At 40.6% G+C, this 24,861-nt stretch overlaps 1 protein-coding gene across 1 annotated transcript in view; it reads left to right on the plus strand.

Moving 5' to 3' along the window:
* The first annotated feature begins 15,514 nt into the window (after positions 1–15,514).
* The window catches only part of TBL1XR1 (transducin beta like 1 X-linked receptor 1), a 112,494-nt gene continuing 103,147 nt past the window's right edge, over positions 15,515–24,861 (plus strand). The window contains exon 1 of the mRNA XM_023515766.1: positions 15,515–15,540. The gene's annotated coding sequence lies outside the window, so the exon portion shown is untranslated. The remainder of the gene's footprint in view (positions 15,541–24,861) is intronic.

The raw sequence follows: 24,861 nt of genomic DNA on the forward strand, positions 1-24,861 counted from the left end.
TCAGCCCTCCCTGCCCTCTCAGGAGACCACCCTTCATCCTCTGCTTTGTACTGCCTGCTTGTTGCAGTGTGACTTGTGCTGACCTTTCCACAATCTTCATTTCTTGACTCCTGGTTTTTTGGCTGAAAGCAAAAAAAGCAATCTAGTTAATTGAAGCAAAAAGGAGGATGTATGGTAGTCCATTGTATTAAAAAAGCCCTGAAGAACAAAGAATCTAGGCGGTGGGAATCAGGGACTGACTGGGCAGTTGTTAAGTATCAGCTTGAATTATTTTCCTGTATGTTTCTCTCTTTGCTTGCACATACCCAGGAGGGTGTCTGCTTTGCCCAGAGTCAGTTCTTTGGCCAGGGGAGGAGATAGCACCGTGGTTGAAAACCCCAAGACTATAGAACAAACTGCAGTTTCTCGAAAGCAGAATCAGAGGACTAAAAACAACAGACGTCCAATGTAGTGTTACTCATAAAATGATCTGTGGGTATGTTGTTCTGTTCCTCCTTCATCCTCCAGTGCAGAGTGTGTTTATTGGGCACGTCTGTGGTATAGGAAGTGAGCGGCACTTGGAGCAGAGTGATAGAGTTGACCGTGTATATCTCACCTGTCATAGGAAGGGAGAGAAGTAGTAAAGATCATGTCAACCCAAGGATTTGGGGTTCAGTTATTTTAAGCTGTGAAACTACATAACTGTATTTAGAACATTCACTCTGGAAGTGCTGTCAGTGGGGAGTGAGGCCAGGGCTGTGTGAGCAGGCATGGGCCGCCAGGGTGGGGAAGAAGGCTGTTGGGAGGGTTGAGGTCCACATTTCTAAGGGCCTCTGTGATCTGGTCCCACAGGTCCCCAGTGTTATTCTCTAGCCACACTTAACTTTTGGCCAAAGTCAAGCCTGCGGTTGCTTCAGAGCCTGTGCGCTTGCTCTGGTTCTGTCTCCTGGAAATCCTCTTAGCCCTCACCGCTGGCTTGGATTCTTATCATTTGCACCTCGGCCTTTGTGTCCCCTGCACCTTTCCTGCTGTATTTTATAATCTCAGTGCCTCCATGTTAGTGGTTCTCAACCTTCCTAATGCTACAACCCTTGAAAACAGTTCCTCATGTTGTGGTGACACCCAACCATAAAATTATTTTTGTTGCTACTTCATAACTGTAATTTTGTACTGTTATGAATCATAATGTAAATCTCTGACACGCAGGATCCCCAAAGGGGTCGTGACCCGCAGGTTGAGAACCGTTGTTCCATGCATTTTACGTTCATATTATTCTGTTCTTTTTTTTTTAAATCACAATTTTGTTTTCTGGAGTCCCTAACAGTGGCAATTAGGCAAAATTTGATTGCTGTTTAAGACCCACATGACCCAAAATGACAGTGCTGATCAATCTGTGGTTTACTGTTGCAAATGCTTGAAAGTCAGGTTGTGCCTCAGAACCAAAGGCTGCTCACAGTGCTGGAGCTGGAGGGGCAGTGGGTGAGTTGCACTGGTGCTGGCTGCAGGCCATGTAGGTATCGTCTCTCCCAGATCAGGATCAGTTGTGTGTGCAGAGAACACCGCAGAACTGTGGTTATCGTGATGGGATCTCAGTGGGATTTATATCCTGCTGGCCACATAGGCATATGTGTGCTACGTAACTAGCCCTAATGGAAGAGTCCTTTGGGTCTCACCAAACCAGGTGCAAACTGTTAATCTCACAGGTAGCAGTGCTGAGAAACTGCACAAAGAGGCAACAGCTGGTGGGACCTGGTTTCACCACAGCGCGGTGAGTCCCTATGTCCTGTACTCTGACCAGCATCAGTCTGACTTCAGGAGTATACTCTGGGATTAACCCTCAGAGTGCTTTTTATTTACATTAAAAAAAACAAAGGAACCCTCTTGTATTAAAATGTAAATGTCAGGAAGAGCAGAAATCTCATCTTTTCTGGAAGATGTCAGTACTTTCCTTAATGGGTCTAAGATTGGCCAAAGTGTCCTGGGCCTTTTAGATTCAGGTTCTTCTCCCCACCCCAGACTTTCCGGGGTGTGACTCAGTATCTTTGAAGAGCAGGCACTCCCTGCAGTGTTGAGGTGAGGAGGGCAGCAAGTGATAAGAAGGTACGCAAAGTGAGTGCCATCCTACCCCCATCTTCGCGTCCTTCATTTTTCCTTCACTTTCTGACCTTTATGATTACAAGAATAAGGTAGTTCTACTTTCTGTGTGTGTTGCATGTCTTTGAGGAAGATTTAGACATTCAGGAAAGAATTTTATCAAGCATGTTAGTGATGACATAGCTACCATTGTTTGAGGACCTTTTATTCACTAAATGTTGTGCAGAGTTTTTTTAAATATATTAGGTCATTAAGTATGAAATGTCTGATTTCAAATCCAAAGTTTAGTTTATTATATTTGCAAACAAGAAGCAGTACAATTAATCAAGAGTATGAGCCTTGGTATCTGAATGGCGGCTTGTGTGTGCCAGCAGGGAAGAAGCCTGGAGAGTGAGTGGCAGTGAAATCAAAAAAGGCGTTTCCGACAGCTTGTGGAGGATTAAATATTTTTCTTTGCAAGACGTGGTCCAGAGATTGGGAGAAGGGGTCCACTTTCTGTAGTTGGAACAGCGTTGTTTGTGTGACGTGGTGGAGTGTTGTCTTGTGAGAGGACTGGCCGGTCTCCACTGACTAGTCTTGGCTGCTTAATCTCAGCACCCTCACCATTTCATCCACCTGGCTGTGGTAGATAGACTCCTCTGTCGTGGTCCATCTAGGTTTCATGGAGCTGTAGTGGGTAATACCAGCGCTGGACCACCACACAGACACCATTAGCTTTTGGTGATGGATGTCCAGTTTTGGACTCTGTTTTGGCTCTTCATCTTTACATAGCCATTGTGCCAAATGCACACGATTGTCAGAATCCCTCCTTCATCACATATGACAGTGTGGTATAGAAATGGTTCACCTTTGTGACAGCAGAGACTAGCAAGCTTGAGGACGATGTCTCTTCTGACATTCAGACAGAGCCCATCAGTCCAATTTCTTCACCTTGCTGATTTGTTTCAAATGTTCCAGGGTTGTTGGAATAGTAAGGTCAAACCTCACTGCTAATTCATGGGTAGATTGAGATGGATTCCCTTCTGTTTTCAGCTCATATTATCCACCTTGGTATTAGGTTACCCGAGTGGCTCATTTTCAAGATTGAAATTACCAAGATGGAGCTTTTCAAACCGTAGGTGCACTGTGCATTCATTAGCCACATCCTTTCTAAACACGTCGTTAATATTTCAAGCTGTCTGCACTGTATTGGTTCTGTAATGGAACTCATATTTTAAAATAAAATGAATTTTTGACTTACGCATGGTTTCACAAAAATCGCTCTAAAACATTCTTTTTGAAAGATATAACCACAAACCAAAATAGGTATTGAAAGAATGAGGATGTATGTACAGTCACAATTTTAAAAAAGTCAAAGTGAAATGTCAGAGATGTCAACTGTTAAACTTAATACTTAAGGAAATCTGAGAATTTCATATTTAATAGACTAACAGATTAGCTCTGGTAATTGGGATTCCATGAGGTAGGTAGTAATATCCCTATTTTACATAGAGGTAATCTGAGGCTAAAAAGTTAACTACTGGGCTTGAAGGTGGTCCCTCTGCCCTCCCCTGAGGGAGGCTCTCACTTGGTTGCTGGGGTGGTAGTGCGGTAGTGTCATCGTAGCTCACTTCAGCCTCAAACTCCTGGTCTCCGGTGATCCTCCTCTCTCAGCCTCTTGGGTAGCTGGTACTATCCACAGGTGCCTTCCACCACACCTAGTGAATTTTTCTGTTTTTGTAGAGATCTGAGTGTAGCTCTTGCTCAGACTGGTCCTGAGCTCCTGTCCACAAGCAATCCTCCCACCTTGGCCTCTGAGAGCACTGGGAGTGCATACGAGAGCCTCTGTGCTGACCCTCCCTGCGGACCCTCGAGAGTATGCTCATTAATTTTTTGGTAGCGGTAGATTTGGACCTTCACCATCTGGCTCCAAAACCAGACTTCTCATTGTGCCCAGTAGTAGAAGTAAAAGCCCAGAACCTCATCGGGAATGTAGCTGCATAACTTCTCAACATGTGGTGGAAATAGAGGGGAGAAAAAATGTCCAAGTTCTCTCTCTTTCAGCTTGCTGATTGCAGAACAGCAGTAACTTTGGGGGCTCTGTCTTGTTCATGTCTCTTTTTCCCTTTCATTTTGCATGAGAACTCTGTCGTCTTTTATTGGATCCATAACAAATTGTCTCAAGATATCCTGACTTGGATGCCCCTGGTTTGCTAAGAGAGCCCTCCCTTAGTGGCTCCCTGTAACCTGGTTTCTGTTTGCACTGTGCCCCCCGGCCTCACATGTTTCATTGGGTGGCACAGCTGAACCCCAATATGGGGGTTCTTCTTACAAAGCATTTCTAGAGGGCCCTTTTCTGAGGATTTAGCCATTATTTTTGTCTGGATTATTTTGTCTGGGCTCAGATCATCTCTTCATGCATCTCTATTCTTGTTTTCTTTAAGGTAATTATTTTTTAACTTGTTTTAAACATTCTATCTGGTTTGATATTTAAAAGGCACACAGCAAATGATCTTCCCGTACTTGTTCCCTGTCCACCTGGTTTTCTCTGGAGCAAGCAAGTATGTCTCTCCAGGGTGATGTTACTATATACAACAAATATAAAGTAATGTTCTCTCCCTTTTTTTTCCCTGAAAATAATTGCATTATAACATACACACTGATTTGCTTTCCCTCCCACCTCCGTTGATAGCCTTGATATCCTGGTGATAGTGCCCATATCAGTTTATGAAGAGTTTCTTCTTCATTATTTTTTTGACTAAATAAAATTTCATTATATTTCCAGGCCCCTATTGATAGAGCATAGGTTATTTCTTTTCATTTCCTTTTTTTTTGGCTCATGCTACAATGAATAACATTGTAAGTTACTTTGCATGTTTGCAAGCATATTTTGAAGGGTAAATTTCCTGCAGTGGGATTTCAGAGTTAGAGGATAAGTGTATTTCAAAATTTTACTGCCAGGTTATAGTATTGATGCTCTCACCAGCAGTGTGTGACTATACACAACAGAATGTTACAGGACTTTTTTATCTTTACCAAACTGGTAGGTGAAAAATGGTATCATACTTTTTTAAAAATACACTTTTCACTATGATATACATGATACGGAAAAAGGCAGAAAGTACAGCTTCATGAATTTCACATGTGGAACATACTCATTTAACCACTACACAGTCATTCTTCCATTCTTGGCCTCTGTAGGGTAACCATTATCTCGATAATGTATCTATTCATTATTTTTGTACTTCACATTATGTATAAATCCTACAGGGTGTGCTGGTTAGTATTGTAGCTGAGATTCGTTCTGATGGTGTCAGTGAAATCTTAATTTTTATGAATACCTTTTAATGTTTTAAGCTCCTGTGTCTGTGAGTGGAAGATTGTTTCCTCATGCATCTCTTCATATGTGAAGGGAAGTAGTTTACTTAGTCTTTGCCTTTAAAAAAATACACAATTTTAGCTGCATGTCAATTTAAACAAAATACATCTAAAAAGTTAACAATATGAACAACCATTTTCACTTAAAAATTAAACCACTGTAATTTGAGGATTTTTATTAAACCAAATTTTGTCATTTAATTCCACTCCATTATAACAGGTCCTTTGAAAGTGACCTATTACATATGGAAAGTATACTACCCTTGTTCCGTTTAATAATTAAACACTTTTACTCTTTTTTGAACTACAAATGTTTTTTATTCAGTCATGCCTTTCCTTTATTGCAGGTGATGGCTCTTGCCATGGAGAATTCTCTTTACAGAGTTGCAGTATAATGTAACATTTCGTGGTCTGTACAGTTTCCTCCCATTACGTTGTTTTCCTTGGTGGATCTGTGTCTTCTCAGCATCCCCCAGTTTTTGTAAAAATCACATCTTAATGTCTGCAAAGGTGAAAGTGCAGTCAATAAAAAGTGGTAACACTGAAAGTGAAGTTTGAAGCCAGTGTGAATGGAGTCAGAGAAGACATAGCCACTGGGAGGTTTTCCCCTGTCAGCGGCCAAGATGCTCATGGTGGAGGGGCTAAGGCAGGGGTCCTCAAACTTTCTAAACAGGGGGCCAGTTCACTGCTCCTCAGACTGTTGGAGGGCCAGACTGCAGGCCCTGGGACGAGTTGGCTGCTAAGCAGAACAGGCAGCGGCGGCAAAAACACCTGGCGTGCTGGATAAATGTCCTCGGCGGGCGGTGGTTTGAGGACTCCTGGAAGTGAAGGTCAGTTTGTGGACCTGTGAGGAGAACGGGTGTGATGAAGGAGGGGAAGGCCTGGAGGAGGCGGCCTTGGTAGAGTACTTCACACCGAAGAGCTCTCTCTTGACTTTGAAAGGATAAAAAGGTTAGAAGCTGGTCCTAACTTAGGAAGGTGTATGATAGTTCCACAGAATATAGAAAACATTCTTGCTCTGTGTTACACAATGAGAAGTGCTGTTCAAAGTACTTGACAAAGTATTCACAAAGAACTGAAACAATTTGCAGTAGTTTTAAGTTATGGTGTACCAAATTAATATTAGTTTCATAAAATTTTTTCTGTGCTTTTATAACTGATGGTAAGAGTTTTTAATATTTTGAAAACAATTTTAAATTAAAGGTCATGGAACAATTCCCACAGATGAAGAGCGCATTGCTTGGTTTCAGATCTTGCTTGATCACGTTTACAGTACTTTGCTACCATCCAAATTGAGGATTGCCTGTATACGTTTAAACAAACAAAAACAAACCCCAGACTCCTTAAATTGACTTAATGTTTTGCACAGTGGCCCTGTTGTTTGTTCTGACCGTGGGTCTATCATGGGGTAAATTGAGGTGCGTATTTGGTTTATTTTCCTTGTACTTAGGATTTTAGTTTCTGGAACTACACTAGGTCTTTTTCTTCCCTAAATTGTCAAAAATAGATACTTGTGGCTGGGTGCAGTGGCTCACACCTGTGATGCTAGCATTCTGGGAGGCCAAGGCGAGTGGATTGCCTGAGCTCATGGGGTCAGGAGCACAGACCCTGTCTCTGTTGAAAACACACACACTCACACACACACACACACACACAGAGCTGGGTGTTGTGGTGGGTGCCTGTAGTCCCAGCCACTTGGGAGTCTGAGGCAAGAGGATCACTTGAACCCCCAAGAGTTTGAATTTGCTGTGAGCTGTGATGCCATGGCACTCTATGAAGGGCAACAAAGTGAAACTCTGTCTCAAAAAAAAAAAATACTCTCATGATACTAATAGGTACTAATAGTATTGTGAGCTGCGTGAGGATGAGGATGCAAGCTCAGGAATAAGAGCACCTGCTGTATATCAGGCACTGTTAGGTGTTGGAGTCTATAAAGATAAATAACATTTCTTCTTTTTTCTTTTCTTCACAATCTACAAAGGGCAGATAGATAAAAGATAATACAAAGGAGTTAAATATAGAACTATCATGGAAGAATTATAGTTAATGACATGGAGAATTTCAAATTATTTCTAACATTTTTAAAGCTGCTGCTGAATTCTGTGCTGCTTTCTATGACGTTGGAGACACCACAGAGGAGTCTTTCTGGACTGGGCTCAGTGGTTCACTCCTACAATCACAGCACTTAGTGAGGCGAATCAGGAGGACCACTCTAGGCTAGGAATTTGAGACCAGTCTGGGCAAAAAAGCAAGACCCCATCTCTACAAAAAATAAAATTAACTAGGTGTCGTGGCACACACCTATAATAGTTACTCAGGAGGCTGAGGCAGGAGGATCCCTTGGAGTCCAGGATTTTGAGGTTGCTCTGAGCTATGTTGATGCCACTGCACTCTAGCCCAGGCAACAGCAAGGGTTAAAAAACGATTATTTGTTTCAAGGGGATTTCAGGATACATGGCATATCACAAAGATATTTTTAACGTGAATGACACATTATGGAAAGAATTACACTTGGGTAGCAGGTCTCATATTGATTATAATCTGTGTATGGCAGATTAATCTTTAAAACAGATGCCTGATATTTGTACTGTGAATGCTTTTTATGGGAAGTAAACTGTAGGTTACTTGACCAGCTGAGGAGTTACATTGTAGGTTTTTGTTGAAATGAGGTTTCAAGCCTCCCATTCTAGTGTTCTGATTCTTAAGGCTAACCCTAAATGGTTAAATGCCATAATTTAACATTACACATAGTCATTTTACATAATGTCTGTGTAAAATCCTATAATGTTTTTCTTTTTTTCCTGGGGTGAAATTAGGATATTTTAATAATTTACTAAACACATACTCAATGTTTATAGAAAGATTGTGCTGGCTTGGCACTTGTATCTCAGTGGTTAGGGTGCCAATCACATACACCAAGGCTGGTGGGTTTGAACCCGGCCCGGGCCTGCTAAACAGTGACAACTACAACAAAAAAATAGTTGGGCATTCTGCTGGGCACCTGTAGACCCAGCTACTTAGGCAGCTGAGAATGGCAAGAGAATGGCTTAAACCTAAGAGTTTGAGGTTGCTGTGAGCTATGATTCATTGACACTCTACTGAGGGTGACATAATGACACTCTATCTCAAAAAAGAAAAAGCTTGTGCTAAGAGTTCTAAGGGTATGAAAATCTCTGGCACTAGACCATTTTGGAATTTAGTTTATATAGGTGAGAGAAGTCTTGAGTGTGAATAGCCAAACAAATGCTACAAGTTAGCAGGCCTTACCTGGCGGGTGGTACAGTGAGGGCTTCAGTGAGGTTACAATAAGGTGACCAGACGTCCCTCTTTTGGTGGGACAGTCCAGATTTTTAACAATTTGTCCTGAGTCCTGCGGTGTTTTTAAAAAGTCCCAATTTTTGGGAAGAATGCATGACATTGATGATAATTGCCTCAGAAAGCCCCTCCCCCCCAAAAGCCCCTTCCTGTCCTTAAAGTTACAGCTCTTCCCTAACACAGGGAGGGGCCTGCTTACCACTGCGTGCTAGTTAAACAAGTGATGGCAACAAATCAGCTATTCAGATAATTTAATTATTTATTTCATGAATTTAGCGGACAGTACTCGTATTATTTATATTTTATAGTGGCGGCAAAAAGTCTAGCACCGGCCTTGAAAGTGACACGTACAACTTACAAGGTGTCATTATTAAAAAAAAAATTGATAAGGAAAAGGTTAAATCTTGGGCATCAGCAAAAATCAAAATAGAGAACAAATGGTTAGAAATATTTCATCATTTTGAAATAAACCATGTTCTATACAAATTGAACATGCACTAAAAATTGTGGGATACGCACTGTCCTTACCAGGAACTAATGCTGCAACTGAACGCGTTTTTTTCTACGGTAAATAAAGTGTGGACATCAGAAAAATCACAATTAAGTATTGAGACTTTGAAAGCCATTTTATGTGTGAAATGTAATTTAACAAATTCTTGTGAAAAATTTCATGACCTTTTAAACAATGACAGCAATCTAAGAAAAATTCACTCAAATGAGAAATATGGCAAAGAATAAAATAATACTATACATAATTTTTTAATGTATTATATTTGTAAATTGTACTTATGTTGAAATTTAAAAAATTACTATTTTTGCGTTCTATGAAAATTTTTGTTGCTCCATATAGACCAAATTTTTGAGAACATCCCCCCATCCCCCGCCATCAGTGATGTCCCACTCTACCAGTGTTAAAATCTGGTCACCTTAGGTTACAAGGAACAAGCAGTCATCCCCAGCGAGGAGAGTCAGAGAAAGCGTCATGTGTGCGGGATTCGAAGGCATCTCAGGGCCCTGTTGGTAGCTGGACCAGTTGGAGCTCACAGCACTAGGAAAGTCCTGGTGGTATAAGGGCTTCTCTACTGTCTATTAGTTATTTTACTTGACCCATGTTTGGTAAATGATATTTGACAAGTGATTGTTGGATCATTAGTAGTAACATTGTTCTCAAACTATGAATTTGCTCAACCGAGATAATATAGAGGCTTTTGAAGTGTAGTCCCTGGCAACACCATCATCTGGTAACTCATTAGAAATGGTGATTCTGAGCTGAATCCCAGATCCAGCAGTTCAGTCAGAAAGTCTGGGATGGGACCTGGCAACCTGTGCTTTTAACAAGTCTCTTCTTGGTTTGTGAGGAGGAGGCATTTCTAGCTCATTTTTACCTTTTAAAAAATGTGGTATCTGTATTAGCTTTACTAAGCTATTAATGATTAAAAGTCCATTCCATAATTTTGCTAAAAGTCACGACTCTTCAGCTTACTATTTGGATATAAAGTCTTTGTCAATTTGAAGGATAATTTTTTTTTTACTTGAAAATCTAGGAATTGAATAGTTTAGTGAGCTCTTAGAAAACCACTGGCACTTTTCTTTGGCATGTCAAGTATACTGACTATTCTGTTTGCCTCCTAGAATTTAAAAATGAGTTGTTATAGTTGTTGGTGACATATACATACAGCAAGGAACCACATCCTGATGTATTTTTTCATTCTTGTGAAATTTTACAATGACACATACCAATTTTATATGAAATATGCTTTTGAAATTCTAGTAGCATAATTTCTAGTGAAATTCTAATGATTGGATGACCAGACTGTTTTCCAAGGTGACTGCATCATTTCACGTTTCCATCAACAGCGTGCGCGGGCTTCTGTCTCTCACTCGGCCAGCCCTGGTTACTGAGCTAGCCTCACGGGTGTCGGGTGGGGTCTCATGGTGACTTTGATTTGCATTTCCCCAGTAGCTAATGATATTGAGCATATTTTCATATTGTCCATTTGTGTATTTTCCTTTAGTAGAGTATCTGTTCAGGTTTTAAAATTGATTTGTCTTTTTTTTTGTTGAGTTGTAATACTTCTGCATATACTCTAGATATAAATCCTCTGTGAGATTTACAGACTTTTCTCCGATTCTCTAGTTGTATTTTCACTTCCTTGATGGTGCCCCTTGAAGTAAAAAGGATTTCAATTTTGACATCAGTTTATTTTTTTCTCCCTGTGGCTTGTAGTTTTTTTTTTTTTTTTTTTTTGTCATAAGAAAACTTTGTTATAAGTTGTCTTTTATCAAAGAAAACTTTGCCTAATCCTAAATATTTACCTATGTATGTTCTTCAAAGGTTTTTAATCCATTTTGTGATATTCTTTTTCTTTTTTCCAAAAAGACAGGGTCTCACTTTGTTGCCTGGGTTAGAGTGCAGTGGCACAGTCATGGTTCATTGCAACTTTAAACTCCTGGGTGCTAGTGAGCCTTCTGCTTCAGCCTTTTGAGTAGCTGGGACCACAGGCACATGTCAGCAGATGCAGCTAATTGTTAAGATTCCCTCCCTCCACCTGAGATGGAGTCTCACTGTGTTACCCAGGCTGGTTTTGTGCTACTGACCTCAAATGATTCTTCTCTCTCCCAAAGTGTTGGGATTAATGTATGAGCCCCTGTTCCTAGCCATAAATCATAAATTTTTATGTGGTATGACACTGGATGCAACTTTCAATCTTTTTTTTTTTTTGGAGACAGTCTCACTTTGTCCTCCTGTGTAGAATGCCATGGCGTCATAGCTCACGGCAACCTCAAACTCCTGGGCTCAAGTGATCCTTTTGCCTTAGCCACCTGAGTAGCTGGGACTATAGGTGCCCACCACAACGCCTGGCTATTTTTTAGAGACTGGGTCTTGCTCTGGCTCAGGCTAGTCTTGAACTCCTGAGCTCAAGTTATCCACCTGCCTTGGCTTCCCAGAGTGTTAGGATCACAGGCGTGAGCCACTGTGCTCAGCCCCCTTCATCCTTTCACAGTGAACATTCAGTTGTCCCAGCACCATTTGTCCACCTCAGTTACAATGATAGATTTTTGTGAATGTTTATCTAGACTTTCTTATTAGCAGTTGAAGAGATTTCAAGTTTTACTCCCACCCCATTATCCAAATTAAGAACATAATTTTACTAAGTATTGAAAAAAAATACAGTGAAGAAAGCATTGCATTTTATTTTAGGAATCTTTTGAAGGAGGACAGAAACTGGAGCAGGTTTTGAAATTATGTTACAAATTTTTGAGATGGAAAGCAGAATATTGGGAATGAGAGACTGGGAGAAGGGCCTTCCAGTAGCTAAAAAAATTGAGAGCCGAGTTAAGCTTGTTTTGTGTAGCTCCAAAGCCTGTAAGTAGTAGTAAAGTAGATACATTGAATCCTAAAAAAGAACTTTCACACAATTAAAACTATCTGCTGACTCTGGGCACTCCTCATCAGAGACACTCAAGTGAGGCTGAATGATGGGTTATCATTAAAAGTACAGAAGAGACAGAACGCGGCATTGAGACAAAGTGTTTAAGAGGTGTTCTGAGATATCTATTGTAGTCACTCAATTAGTTGAATTTGCTATTTTCATTTGCTTAATCTAGTTTACTTTTGTATTTGTGAAGATTGTCTCCTGGGGTTCATTCTTTTCCAGACTTCTATCAAGTATCAGAATGGTGAGCGGAAATTATTGTCTTGAAGGATTAAGTGGTAGAAATACTTCAATTTTGGGTTAGCTAAAACAGGACTATTTTTACTCTTTTAGAGAGAGAGAGTCATTGTATTGGAGTACCCCACAAGAGATACCATGGCAGCAAGTGAAAGTTGAGATGGAAACTAAACATTAAAGTTCTAGTCCCACACACGAAAAATGACGATGATGACGTATTAGTCTCACATCACTGTGGCTGGTAGATTGTGAATTGAAAAAAGCTTGTGTGAATTGTGGATTCTAGGGCAATCTAAGTTGTGGTAATGTGAATGGAATTTCATTGTCATTCCCTTCAGGAAGATGAAGAATTTATTAATTCAGAGAAATAAGTTCTTGCTTTGTACAAGTAGATTGTCCCATGTGTACTCAGGAGAAGGCCTGCTGGCTCCTATTTGTGCTTTTGTGATGGGTGTGTTTGAATCATACGTTTTAAAGTTTGGAAAAACCTGATGATTATTTAATCTGATTGAGGCAAATGAGTGAATTTAAACATCTGGCTTTCAGATAGACTAACTTAAGGATTTCTTAGGTAAAAGACTCAAACTTCAAAGTACTATATTGCTCAAAATAGAATTGGGAACAGGAAAAATTAGATGTCTTTTTCTTTGATGTGAGATTTTTGTAATAATCTTTTTAAATAGGGAAAACTTTTTAAGCTTAATCTGTTCAGTGTTTTAAACATTTATCTTGTTTGTCCAATTGTAGAGTCTTTCTCTATTTGAAGGTTATTCCAGTTACTGGCTTCAGACAAAAGCTTTCTTTCTCTGATGTTGGTGAAAGAATGGCTCAGCGAACATTTGGTGCAAATCCACTGAAGTGGAGATGGTAGGCTACTTGTAAGACTTAAAATGTTTTAACATGAGGAGTTCTCCTTGGAGTGATGATACATTTCTTAAAAACAATTATAGCGTACTAATATTTTTATTTCTTTGTTTTTGATGGGCCACCTAAAGATTGCTTCTGTTCAGTTTTCTCTCCATGGTTCTAATAGACTTCAGTTTTCCTTCCTCACGAGTAAAAAATACAAGGCACATAATGTGCAGTAGAGGTCTGAACCTGGGAGCATTGCATGGGTTTTCCTGTAGCTGACTTCTCAGAATGCTTGACACTCCTGTCACTCGAATTTAGGGAGGGATTCATTATTTTGGAGTCCCTCTCCAGTTATAATCTACATTGTAATTTTTGAAATGCTGATAAAAGTTGGAAGGTGAAGACGTTGTTGATGCTAGTTTTGGTATTAGGGAATGAGCCTGAAAAGACTAATATTTGTTTGGTGGTCTTTCTACACGTGGAGGTGGCCTGAGCTGCTATTTAAAGAACCTGTTGCTTTTGCAGCTGCCTTCTCTAGCTCTGTATCTGCTGGAAACCGAGGGTGCAGGAGCTCTGCTCTTCCCCACACTTGACGGTGAGGGCTTCAGGAAAGCCAGCCCCACAGGGCTGAATCATAGCAGGGTCGTTGCTTCGGGGTCAGTGGGCTTGTAGTATCTTAGGTGACAGACTGTGTCATTGTCAGTACATAGCCACATGCGACATCTATGTTAGAGGCACGTCCATGACAATGTTCAGAGCTTTGGATCTTCGCAGTTTGTAGGGACGAGCTGAGCTTCTTGATGCCGTTCTTAGTTCTGTCACATCAGCTTTTGTGTGACCTCAGCCTGAGTGACATTCTTGTCTGAATTCCGAGATGCGTTGACACAGGCTTACGTGGTCACAGCTACCTTGTGTTGCAGATACGTGTCTGTCTCATCTTATTTTGGGGGGGTGGTATTTTAATTGTGCACGCTGTACTACGTAGCAATATATTCCATTTAGTGAACGCACTGTTAGAAAATAAGGAAATTTGACAGTAATGCTCAGAAGGAACATTTTAGTAAATTTATCAACGTTGTACAAATGTGCCTTAATTTAAGCATACTTCCTTTTAATAGAGTAAAACTTTGCTTACTAATATTGTAGCTCAGGTTTCAACACTTGGTGGTTTCACCTTTGCATTGATTAATTGGAATACTCAGTTTCTTCATCTGCAGGATTAGGATAAAGACTGTTCTTGTATTGTGATTTCCTCAAGCCTCATCTCTTCAGAACTTCTAGAAACTTGTGGCTCCTTACTAGTTGCAACTTGCATGGATTTTATATCTTTAAGCAAAGAACATTCTAAATCACTTGTAATATCTATAAATGTGTGAGACATGAAGGTGGCCTTAAAAAACACCTGCATTCCTTAAACCTCACAAGGAACAGTGGGGCTGTGAGTTTCACTTCCCAGGTGCCAAAGGGTTTAGAGCTGCTGATGAAGGGTGCTGCTTGATCCTGTTAGACCACAAAGTTTATGTTAATCACCAGCTAAGACCCTCTTCCCTCACAGAGTTTAGAATTTAAAGAGAAGGTTAATGCATGTAATTTGTAATCTACATGAATTTAGTCTGGTTTAAAAAATTGCCCATTGTTGGAAAGGGAGACTGTTTAAGGAAGGAGGATATGTAAAGTCCAATTGTTAATTATTTCTGGGGAAGGTAGGTTGTGGAAAGGAGGAAGAAGATTGACATCTAGCAAGATTTCTCAATGAAGGCTTTTATTTTTAAACTTTTATAATAAGTTTGAAAAAATATAAAAGATTAACAAAATGAATTTTCATATTCCTGTTGCTTAGTTTTACCAGTTACCAACACATGTTGAATTCAGTTATCACATTTCTTTAGTCTTTAATCTGGCCTAGTTCCTTAGCCGTTCTTGGTCCTTAATGACCTCAGCGGTTTAAAGCCTTCTCCTTACTTTATGTTTGTGTGTTTCCTCAAGATGAGATGCAGACTATGTTAACTGTGATTTTGAAGGAATAAAAGGATGGAATTCTCTGAGAAAGGAAACCATAGATTATGATGGGAAGAATTCTGGATTAAGAATCAGGAGTCCTGAATTCTCTATTCTCTTTTTTCTTTTTTCCTTTTTTTTTTTTTTTTTTTTTGAGACAGAGTTTCAGTTTGTCACCCTGGGTAGAGTGCTGTAATGTCATAGTTCACAGTAACCTCAAACTCCTGGGCTCAAGAGATTGCCTCAGCCTCCCGAGTAGCTGGGACTACAGGTGCCTGCCACAACACCCAACTGTTTTTTAGAGATGAGGTTTCACTCTAGCTCAGGCTGGTTTTGAACTTTTGAACTTGTAAGCTCAAGCAATCCAGTCATCTTGACCTTCCAGAGCACTAGGATTACAGGCATGAGCCACCATGCCTGGCCCCTGAATTCTCATTCTTAGAAAAGAATTTCAGTATACTATATTTAAAGAGCATAGACTTTGGAGGTAATAATGTAGTGTTTAAAGCCCAGCTTTTTCGAGTATATTGTGATGTATAATATAATTGTGAATACCTGTACAAATTTAAGCAAAGTGGTTAATATCTTAGGGCCATTTGTAAAGTATGACTAATAAATTCCTGCCTTTTCGTGCTGTTGGGAGTAAATGAGATACATGTAGCGTACTAAGACGCAATACCATGTGATATTGGTTACAATTATAGTAAATTTGGAAGACGGAAATCACTTTTAATGAGTTTTACACTGTTGAAAACGTTTGAGGGCAGAATATTGCACTTAACCTGTGATTGAGGGATCAGTTGAATTTGGGTCAACTCATCCCCTAGAAAATGCTGTGAAGGCATCTTATCAATTCAGTGTGGGCAATCAGCGTGGTTGACATTGGTTATGCCGTGTCTTCACAGCAATTTTTCTTTCTCTGATCTTGGCCCTTCAAATCCCCGCAGACCTAGCCTGCTGGAAGCTCTAGGAGGCACTTGCTGTTAGACTATATACCCCAGGCCAACTGTCAGTTGGGTAAGAGTGAGGAGGTTAAAAGAACAGGTGAGCTTTGGAGTTTGAGTTTGAAGTCCTGGATCAGGCGTCCTCAAAGTACGGCCCATGGGCAACATGCAGCCCACCTAGGACACTTATCTGGCCCGCCAGGTGTTTTGGCCACTGCTGCCTGTCCTGCTTAGCTGCCGACTCATCCCGGGGACCGCATTCCAGCCCTCCAACGGTCTGAGGGACAGTGAACTGGCCCCCTGTTTAAAAAGTTTGAGGACTCCTATTCTGGATTGTAGTCTAGCAGTGCTATTGGATGGTGTGTGATTTGGGGTAAGTTATTTAACCCACTGGGACCCACTTGGACCCTGCTTCCAGACTGAAATGACCAGCTTGTAATCAGCAATCAGCAGGGAAAAGAAATATGAGTGACAGGACGGAGTGGAAAGGGAGCTCTTAGGAGGAAGCCTGCCACGCTGGATCTTGGAAAACCAGCATGCTCTAGATAGGAGGAGAGGAAAAGGGAAAGCTGTTGGAAGAAGAATACTGAATTAAAGAAGGCATAGTTGGAAACAAACCTGTCCTGTCACAAGGTAGGGAAGGATGTGGCTGGAAAGGGAGTAGGAGTAAGGTTAGCAACTCTGTGCAGCCTTTATAGTTGCATGTGCCACTCTGAGTCGGTACTGGGATGTGGCCCTGTTATTTAAATAAAGGTTGATGAGATAACTCGGTGGAGCATAATTCACCTTGCACAGCACTTTGGAATGGCTTTTAGACAGTTTGCCTTGGAAACTTAGGGGTTTTTTTTCAGGAGGATATCCCAACTCTCTTTTCCCTGATATTTGAGGTAACAAATACCAAGTCTTGGTGGAAGAAAAGAGCCATGAAAGCACTATACTAAACCACCTTAGAGAAAGAGAGTGAGGTTGAAATACAGGCCTAAGGATTTTTGGGAATGTTTCTGTATGTCATGTGTTGATTCTGGAGCTTATGGAGACCCAGCCATCCAAATCTGGCAGTTGATCTTGGAAGAACAATAAATGGTTTAAGAACTATGAACTGAAATGATCTTCAAAATTAGTAACCAGTGCTGTTGCCTAGACCAGAATCTAGGCCAGCAGTGTATCGCAGCGTAGGGAATGGCAAATTTCAACAGTCCTGTCATGGACAGTTGTTAAAACAGCTCCAGGAATAAACTTAATTGGGTAGAGTATAAATATTCTTGGCTCATTGTGCTGATGTGGTTTCTTTTCTATTAAAATCTGATTATACAGGTTTTTCTTTGTTTTCATGAGGGAATACTTGGAATAAATCCCATTTTCTTAAGTTATCTGGAATTACTGTCTGACATTTGCAGTCAATACACCCGAATTTCAGTGCTAAAACCTAAGTTTCTCTTGATTCTTTTTTTTTTTTTTTAAATAAAAGTTTAGTTTGAGAAATTGAGAGAGTAAGACACTCTCCACGTGTTACAATGTGACCAATTTGTCCTCCTCCACTAGAATACCTGGCATCACTGTGAAGGAGTTTTTCTTTTTAAACTTCTGTCCTTAGCACAAGAAAGGGTGCTGGGCAAGCAGTAGGCTCCCAGTAAATAGTCCCTGAATGGACAAAACTGTGGTGTTTTACAGCGTAACATGGAGTGAAGCCTGATAACTGAGAGCATTCCCAAACGGATTTTCTGTAAAGTCTTACTCCCTTTTTATTTTGCCTAAGAATCTAGTTATGCCTTTGTACAAAAATACCATAATCAGTCTCAGGGCCTACTCAGTGAGTAGGGCGCCAGCCACATACACCGAGGCTGGTGGATTTGAGCCTGGCCTGGGCTTGCTAAACAACAATGACAACTGCAACCAAAAAATAGCTGGGCATTGTGGTGGGCGCTTGTAGTCCCAGCTGTTCGGAGGCTGAGGCAAGAGAATTGTTTAAGCCCAGGAGTTTGAGGTTGCTGTGAGCTGTGGTGCCACTGCACTCTACCCAGGGTGACATAGTGAGAGTGTATCTCAAATAAATAAATTAATTAATAAAAAATATAAAAAAATACCATAATCAGATTTTTAGTCTAAACGAGAAAGGACCTTACTGGGTTGTTGTGAGTCATCAGAATCAGTGTTAAAGGTCCCCCCAAGGTTAGTGTGTAAAAGACATGTAGTTAATAATTATGGTCTGTGTAAAAGAAGAAGTTCATTTCTTGGCCTTGAGTCATCTCAAAACAACAAATTTTAGTACCTTTCACCTCTTACTACTGTGGAAGTGATGAATGTGTACACTAAAATGAAAAAAAAAAAAGGAAGAGAGACTTCTTCCCTAGTTGTACCTGGCTGTTCCCTGCGATGGTAAGAACTCCTGTTTGGGTTCTTTTGGTTGTTGCCATTGTATGATTTGTTGTCGTTCTTGATGTATTAGCGTGAGACATTGTTGATTGTCTCCTTCAACTTTTAAATTAAGTGTTCCATATAATATCTTGATGAAATGTGTTCTTTGAATAATGCCTCAGGTTAGGAAGTCATTGTAAACTCACATAAAGACAATCTGAGAGTGAAGAAAGTTAGGTTTATTGGGTAGGAGAAACATTGGGAACAAGTGGATGATAAGCTGCAGGGCCGTCGTGTGTATACTTGGAATAAAGATCTGATACTCCTTTGTGCCCTACTTGTGGACTTGCACCTCAGTCTGGGAATTTAGATCTGAGTAGGATTAGACTTGGTTAGGTTATTTTATCCATTCAGAGAATTCCTTAGAGACTTGGGAGATTGAAGTAATTCTAGAAGTTTGTTTTTGCTTGTGTAGTAAGGGTGTAATTAGACCATTCACTCCTCAGTTAGAATGTAAAATCCTGGGTGACAATGCATGATCCTTCAATGGACTCTTACTAAATGAATGTGCTCAAGAGCACATTAGAGACTCTGAAAAGATCAAGTGGTTTTGAAAGAACAGACTCTTGGATCTGGACCTCTGTATTAACCTGGAATGGAATCAGTTTCTTAGAGTGTGGGTTAGTTGTTGCTAGAGCATTCTACAAATATGTCTAGAGTTTCTGGCTGAGAGCAGTGAGGAAAGGAAAGCAAGCCACAATTCAGATATTATTAAGAGATCTATAAAAGGCTGTTGGCTCTAGGCTCCTGGTTCATAATTCCTCACCATCTCGCACTTTATGAAAAAGAGCAAATTGTTGGGGTCACAGTGTTAAGTAGTTCTTGGTTGACAGGCTTATTCCTTCCCACTAAAACTTTCTGCTTTTCAGTACCAGTTCTTTGATCTTTTGAAAGAAATAGAAATAGTTCTTCCAGTCATTGACATGGATATAAAGTGGAATTGTTGGATTTCAAGGCAGCTGTCTTTGTCCTAAAATGTCGTATTTCAGGCAGCTGCCTGTATCCTCCGTTCTTGGAGTGCTTTTAGTTGAAAATGACCAGACCTGCCAAAGTAAGGCAAGCGTGAAACAAAGTTGATTGAGGAAGAGAAAGATAGGGTTACACAGAAGGAGGGAGAGAGGCCCAGGTTATGGCCGGTGGTTCCCTTTTGTGCTGTTTGGATCAGGTCTACCTGGCGGTTCGGAGGTCACCTTGGAAGCAGAGTCTTACTGTGCAGCCTTCCCTGAGCCCATTGGAGGTGAGTCATCCTGATTGTCTCCTTTTAGCTTTTAAATTAAGTGTTCCATATAATGTCTTGATGAAATGTGACATACATTCAAATCATACAATGGCAACGACCAAAAGAACCCAAATAGGAGTGCTTACCATTGGTAGGTAACAACCAGGTACAACTAGGGAAGAAGTCGTTCCTTCTTTTCATTTTAGCGTACACATTCATCACTTCCATTGTAGTAAGAGGGGAAAAGGTACTAAAATTTGTTGTTTTGAGATGACTTGGGGCCCATCGGGAGTGTGGACACAGTGCAGATGTAAGCCAGTGACATGGTAATGTGTCTCAAGGCTGTTCCAGTTTACCTTCAAGACTCTTTTGTACCTGGTCCCAGGCCAGAGTCCTCTGTGTCCTTCTGCAGGTGGACCAAAGTTCCGATTGGTGTGTGAGCAATCATTTGGGACAGAATTAAGGTGGGCAGCGCTGACTTTGGGGGAGGGGGTGTCTGCTCCTTCACCCCTCTTTTCCCCAGGAGAGCCAGATTTCTAGTTACCTACTTCTTATATCCCAGGTAGTATTATAAGCTTGATGTGCATTATCTTAGTTAGTGAACACGACAGCATTCCTTTGAGAGAAGATACCATTACAATCCATATTTTACAGATGAGATTAAGGTTTAGAGAGGTGAAGAATCGGCTGTTGTTTTATCTTCAGAGAGTGATAGAGTTGCACTGTGTTCTGTTCATAGTTCTGAGTTGTTTTCTCTCCTTTATTTCCTAGCATTTGGCAAAGAACAGGTGAATCTATGGAATGGAAGCCAGTGTAAATATTATTGAATAAATAAATGCCCTGATGTAATCGATAATTGTTTATTTTTTTAAAGTAGACATTTTGTTTGAATATGGATTTTGTAAGATTTACAGATGATATGGCTCGGCATTAAATGAGCATGAGGAGGATTAAGGAATTTGGTGTGGTTACAAGTATGAAAAATATAATGATTATTAGGAAGGGGATTAGCAGGAAGTGAAAATGTTTGATGGAAGGGATGAAGTAGAGATACAATTACCTTTGGTTGGGATCCTATCAGAGTAGTCATCAGTAAACCTAGATGATTTGAAAATGCATGGAGAGCTTCCTTACAGTAACATACAAGGGGCATCCATATTCTTTCAGATTCCAGGGGTGGAATGCCAGGAGAGCAAATTCATCCTTGTCACCTTCCAAACTCTCATGCTGTGGAGGAAGTCCCTGCTTATTCCACGGGACTGGAATTCTGATTTCCTGGAGTAGTCTGACTAGGTTCCCATCATTCTCCTTACCTATAGAATAGGAAGGAAAAATAGCAAACCTTAAAACCTTTCTCAGTGAACTTGAGGCTGTTAATACTAGTTCCTCTTTTTTGTAATTCTCCTCTGCCTTTCCAGTTTCTCAACTTTGACCTTAAGGAATCAACATGATCAAAATGAAACCTGTACTTCTATGGAAAAGCCTTCAAGAGCAAAGATTATGTTTTTAAATGTGCACATCTGCATTTGTAACAGAATAGTGAACGCTTTACTGTGATAGCGAATGATACTGTGTTTTGGTGCACGGTACTCCAGAGTGCAGTGTGGTGGTTAATACTTGGTCATAGTTCTCATGCTTTACCTACAAAAATTATACTTCCCTTATTTTGAATTTCATATATGGTTTGCTTTAGGCTTACATTTATCTTAATTTTTCCTGAAATTGATTTTTGTGGGGGAGTGAAAACAACTCAACAATTTAATGGTCATTGATTTTAATAGTACCTGTAGAAATAAGGTCTTCATTTTAACCACTACTTCTTTTGTGGGAGGGTTGCATTTTAACATAGTCTCTAGGCACTGTTCTAAGCATTAACATTATAAAGCTGAATAAGGAGTTTTTTTTTCTGTTTTTTTTTTGAGTTGGAGTCTCAAGTTGTCACCCTGGGTAGAGTCCCTGGCATCATCTCTCACAGCAACCTGCCTCAATTTTCCTAGTTTTAGTAGAGACAGGAGTCTCACTTTTGCTCAGGCTGGTCTCGAACTCCTTAGCTCAAGCAGTCCGTCCACCTCGGCCTCCCAGAGTGCTAGCATTGTAGGCCTTAGCCACAGAGCCAGGCCTGAATAAAGCATCTTTTAAGACCTGTACCTTCGGTAGTAAAGCGTAGGTAAGGGGTGGGTAATCTAAAATTTAGGAGGAGTTTGGGGAACTAAAAACATAACATGTGACGTAGCACCTTAGAAATAGAAAATGATGGTATTTGGTGATTGATTAGCTGTAGGAAATATGGGGGGAGAAAAGAGCCCTATTTTCTAGTTTGGGCGGCTTGGGGAGTGGGGATGGAACCATACGCAGAGGTAGGGAATATGAGAAGAGGAACAAGTGTGAGGTAGGAGATGGACATAATTGATACAATAGTGAGTTTGAAATCCTTTGGGGCATCCACAGGGTAGAGAATGACTTCTGATTGGCCTTAAGTGACCAACACTATTTCAAATAACTGGTGAGGTAGGAAGGTGCTGGCTTTGGTTTTGTTTCTTCTTATCCTTAGTGCCCTACATTTACCTGGGTTTATCATCTTGGTTGAAGAGTGGCCGTGGTACAGGAGGCTTAATGTTTAAGCCTGAAGAAATGCTACTTCTCCTCTTAAATTTCAGGAAAGCAGAAAGTTGCCCCTGACCCCCAGTTCACTGGCAGAACTGCTAACAACAAGAATGGCTAGGAAGGCAAGAACTTACCGGGTTCTGTTGCTTCCCTGAGCAGAATTGGAAGTATGTTAGTAGGGAGGCTAAAGTCATCGAAATAGTTGTTATTTGAGTAGTTAATTAAACCATTGCTTCAACAAAGAAAACTCAGCATTGCTCTTTTGCTTCAAAACTAAAACAATTAAAATCGGAAGTTTTAGATACAAGTGATATTCACTTATAAATTTGGGAATTCATTTGAAGTAATTCAGGTTTTAGACTCCATCGCAGCTGCAGGGGAAGAGAATGAGGAGTGTGGACAGGATGATCGAAGGAGGGGTCAAGTGGGCAGCACAGAGATATTTAGGAAGACAGATTGACAAAATTAAAAGATTGTGGCAGACAAAGGAGACAGCAAAAAGAATTAGGAATGACTTTCAGGCTTTGGGGCCCGGTAATGAGCAGTTGTCAGTCAGTCCAAGTACTGGGCCACGGTAAGCAGCTCTGTGCTGCGGAAAGGGCTCTAGTGCTTTTGTGTCGTCAAGACTCCTAGGTAAACCTCCAAAAGGAGGAGTATTACACATGAGTACTGGGTTTGTAAATTAAGTAAATGTGATTTAATTAGATGAAGTGCCTGATTGATATATGTAACTTACTTTGTAAACAGTTAAATCCACATGGTGGTTCAAGAATTTATTAGTTGTATGTAATACTTTATGTCAAAAGTATTTGGAAACTGGTTTGGAATGGATGGTTAAAAACAAAACAAAACATATACTATTTATTGCTCAGTGGACTTATATGTCCTCTGGTGGGCGCCCAAGATTCTCATTGTATTGACTCTATGCTATTGGGGCAATGAGAAAATGTAGCTATAGATTTCCTGTCCTTCAGGGAAGTAACAACTTTTATTTAAAAGTTAAAAAAAAAAAAAAAAAAACTTTTTAAGGCTGGGTGTGGTGGATGGCACACAACCTTTCATCCTAGCAGTTTGGGAGGTAGGGGGATCACTTGAGGCTAAGAGCTTGAAACCAGCTGAGGCAACATGGCAAAATCCTCCATCTCCATTAAAAATTTAAAAATGAGCCCAGTGTGGTGGGGGGTGCCTATAGTGCCAGCTATTCCAGAAGCTGAGACAAGAGACTCACTTAAGTCCAAGAGCTTGAGGTTGCTGTGAGCTGCAGTGATGCCACTGCACGCCACCATGTCTCAAAAATCAGTCAGTCAAAACTCTTTTTTTAATTGAAAGATACATTACTATATTTTTATCATGTACAATAGAGTTTGAAAGTACACAGACATTACAGAATAGTTAAATCTAGCTAATAGTCAAATGCATTACTTGCATAGTTGTTTTTGTGGAAAGAACAGGTAATACCAACTCTTATGTCTTTTAAGAGTATTCTATATGTCGTTATTACTCTAGTCACCTTGTGTGCAGTAGATCTCTTGAAATTCATTCTTCCCATCTCATTGTAATTGTAATAACGTATTTTTGACCAACATCTCCCCGTCCTCCTCTCCCACATTGATGTGCAACCTCTGGTAATCACCATCCTATTTCAACTTCGTTATCATTGACTTTTTAAGATCCCACAATGTAGTATTTTTCTTTCTGCGCCTGGCTTATTTCACTTAGCTTAACGTCCTCCAGTTACATCCATATTGTTGTGCGGTTTCATTCTTTTTTATGACTGGACAGTATTACATTATGTATATGTATCACATTTTTGTTAGCCATTCATGCACTATGGACCCTGGGGTGAGTCTGGACCATGGCTGTTAGGAATAACGCTGCTGAGAATGTGAGGGTGCTGATGGATTCTCTAGGCCATGAACTCATCCTAGAAAAAGGTTACGTACTTCACTGCTGAAGCCTTTGAGGTTTTCTCCTTGTGTGTTTCTGGCACCTTTGTAAATAATAGTTGGCAGGAGTCTGGAGCCTCCTGTCAGGGACTGCTATGGTTCCCTAGGGATGCTGGGAAGTGGGAGCCTCTGTGGCCACACATTGGTGTTGGGCTCTGGTTTGTCCTTGTGAGCCATTCCAGCAGATGGCCATCACATCCCGAGAGTGGAGGAGGGGAGACCAGGACAAAGACACCTTGTCAAGAGCCAGTAGGACACGGGATGGATGCTGCCTCAAAACTGACTTGGGGCTGTGTGTCTCCCCAAAACTTGCAGGCCCTTTGACCTGAAGGACTGTGCCACCTGTGTGCCTGTAGGCTGCTCTGTTCTCGGAGGTGCTTCCTTGCAGGGGGCACAACCTGCAGCCTCAGGAGCTATGTGTTTGTGTGTGTGTGTGTGAGCAGATCCTTGGGGGTGTTGTGTGT

The sequence above is a fragment of the Otolemur garnettii genome, unplaced genomic scaffold (genome assembly GCF_000181295.1).
Source record: "Otolemur garnettii isolate 467f Iridium unplaced genomic scaffold, OtoGar3 scaffold00078, whole genome shotgun sequence".
Classification (NCBI taxonomy): Eukaryota; Metazoa; Chordata; class Mammalia; order Primates; family Galagidae; genus Otolemur; species Otolemur garnettii.